This window comes from Egretta garzetta, unplaced genomic scaffold (assembly GCF_000687185.1).
Source record: "Egretta garzetta isolate BGI_Z169 unplaced genomic scaffold, ASM68718v1 scaffold117, whole genome shotgun sequence".
NCBI classification, from domain to species: domain Eukaryota; kingdom Metazoa; phylum Chordata; class Aves; order Pelecaniformes; family Ardeidae; genus Egretta; species Egretta garzetta.
This window is the reverse complement of record NW_009260479.1, coordinates 2,062,877-2,065,974: the sequence shown is the minus strand read 5'-3', so window position 1 is coordinate 2,065,974 and position 3,098 is coordinate 2,062,877.

Genomic DNA, 3,098 nt, shown 5'->3' with positions numbered 1-3,098 from the left:
CTACTCATGAATTCCTGTGTCATTGATGGCTGGCTGCTAAAAATAGGATCCTTTTTGTGTATCTAAAGTAAAGGAAAACCTAGAATCAGAGAGACAGTAGGAGGGGACCATGGTCCTTACATAGAGAGCCTCCAGGAAATACTTGTAACGAAAGCCCCCTGAGAGTGCAGGAATGTTTTCAAAAGATGGGAACAATCTAAGAAGATATTTTGCAGGAAGAAGAGTTAACGAATCACACCAGCTCCCAGCTTTGATATTTTGCACCATGGGGATGGGAAGATTCATCCCTCTATCAGACACAGGACCAAGCTGCGGTTTCATCATGGAGAAGCTGTCCCACTTCAGCAGCAGGAGGGGAAGCTGCAGGGAGCAGCCCTGGAGCAGTTGCGTGGGCTGATGAGGAGCAGGAGAGGAGCTGCAAGAATCATAGAATCACTGAATCATAGAATCATTTAGGTTGGAAAAGACCTTTAAGATTATCAAGTCCAACTGATGACCTAACCCTGCCATCCAACCACTAAACCATGTCCCTAAACACCTCATCTGCCCGTCTTTTAAATACCTCCAGGGATGGGGAATCAACCACTTCCCTGGGTGACCTGTTCCAATGCTTGACAACCCTTTCATTGAAAAAATATTTCCTGATGTCCAACCTAAACCTGCCCTGGTGCAACTTGAGGCCATTCCCCCTCGTCCTATCATCCATTACCAGGGAGAAGAGGCCGCCCCCCCCCTTGCTACAGCCTCCTTGTCAGGCAGTTGTAGAGGGCAATCAGGTCTTCCCTCAGCCTCCTCTTCTCCAGGCTGAACACCCCCAGCTCCCTCGACCTCTCCTCATCAGCCTTGGGCTCCAGACCCCTCCCCAGCTTTGTTGCTCTCCTCTGGACACGCTCCAGCAATGCCACGTCTGTCCTGTAGTGTGGGATACTCATTAGGAGTCACCTGAAGTTGTGCAAATCTCTTCAGAACAGCAGCGGGAAAGGGGCACTGGGAAGACATGAGCAAGGTATCTGTGAATTTAATGGATTCCCACCCACCCCCCCTTTGAAAGAAAAAAAAAAAAAGCCCGCATGGCACCTCAGAAACAAACTGCTGAAGTGTGAAATCATGCGGCAGGGAAAGCTGTCACAGAGAATCAGAAATTGATTTAATAGAGAAAAATTGACTGCTGCATAATTTGTGCAGATTGCTAGCTGAGCGAGAGAGATACCCACGGCTCCTACGGGCTTAGCTGCGGGCACCGTCTGGCGAAAGGTGCGGAAAGCAAAATTTCGTAGCGGGTAATTCTACGTGTACTGAATGCTTCCTCTTCAATACCAAACAATTAGAATCGATGACAGGATGCTAGGTAACAAAAGAAAATGACTGATCAATATGCATGTCTTGGAGCTGAAGAAAAAGCCGTCTGCCGAGAGCAGCATGCTGATGAGGCGAGATTCCTGAGAGCTCAGATAGAAAATCTTAAAAGCTTCCATTCCCGATGCTCGATAAAACAATGCGGCTGAGCAGATGCCAGACGCAGTGCTAGGAGAGGTTAAGTCACCAAGGAGGCTAAAGAATAACTGTTAGGAAAAACAGGGAATACTCATTTTTAGACTAAATAGCTTTAGAGTAAAAAACCGTGATGCTTCTCTTCTTTGCCTCTCTTTCCAAAGAGCTCAAAAGCCCTTTTACTGATAGTGAAAAATTATGTTCTTTGCATACCCATGTGAGGCTTCAGAGATGCTGAGCCACTGACATTTTAAGGCCAATGTCCATTTTAATCCTCAGCTCGAAGCACTTTAAATCCCATTTCCATGTATATTTCAGCTGGGGGTGTCTGCCAAGCGCTGCCAAAAATCATCTTCCATGACTTGGTAGTTTTAGATCAGTCACCCAGATTTCCAAACACCGTTGCTGTCAAGGAGTCCACAGGGTGCACCGGGGCTCCAGCAGGACAGGGAATGGCATGTGGACCTTCGGCTTCGCTTACCCAGTTCTCTCCCTCCCGAAGGGTATTTTTTGTTTCTGAGGAAACAGATCGTAAACCAGCACACAAGCAGTTAAGCACCTTAGGCCTTGCAGCTCTTACATTTAGTTCTGCTGACACAAACAGAAGGCGAGCATAGCTGAAGATCAGAGACAGAAAAAGGCTGCAAAAACTTTGTGAAAGTTCACTTCATCGTAACCCCCACATTTGCCTGAGCATTTTACCCATGACTCCATCCTTTTCCTAAGTTTAGCATCCCAAGACCCGTTTCATCACCCCGTGAGTTTGATTTCATTAACAAACTAGACAAAGATTCATAGCGTTGAGCCCGCACATTCTCACTGGGCTTGGAGCAGGGGTTCTCCTCCTCCTCCTCCCACTGTCTCGCCTGCCGCAGAGCCCTCTTGCTGCCTCGGCGCAGGTGGAACGAGCAGACATCCACCTTCAGGCGTCCACCTTCAGGCGTCCACCTTCAGGCGTCCACTTTCAGGCGTCCACCTTCAGATGTCCACCTTCAGGCCTCCACCTTCAGGCCTCCACCTTTGAGCCAGCAGGACCCCCTATCCTTTCCCCCCCCGCCTGGCACGCTACTGCTCTTTCCCCACGTGAATGGCAGGGTTAGGGTAACAGTTGGACTTTGATGATCTTAAAGGTCTTTTCCAACCTAAACGATTCTACGATTCTATGCATGCGTGGTAGGGCTGAGAGCTGTGCAAAATCCGCCCGGCGCAGGGAGAGTCTGGGTGCTCGGCTGTTGAGGAAACCCTGGCACGTTCCTCCCAGCGCCTCTGTGCTTCCAGCCATCTGCCACCTGCCTCCCCGCCCGGGGGGGCTCTGCGTTTGCTGGGAAAGGGAGGCTTGAAAGCAGAGGACGGAGGAAGCGTGCTGTCCCCAGGCTCAGCCCCAGGCACCGCGCCCGGCTGTCCCTGCTCTGCAGGGCAGTGGGAAGGCGGGTGTTGAAACAGGAGGAAAAATACTCCGAGCAACCTGTTGTAAAGAGATGTAGTTAAGTGTTTCACGGCCAATGCAGACCACGTTCGTGCCCTCCTTCCAGTCCAGCCCCACCAAAACCCAACCTAAGCAAGCCTAGGAATTGGGGAAATTGGAATTGAAGCCCCTCCGCTGGCTG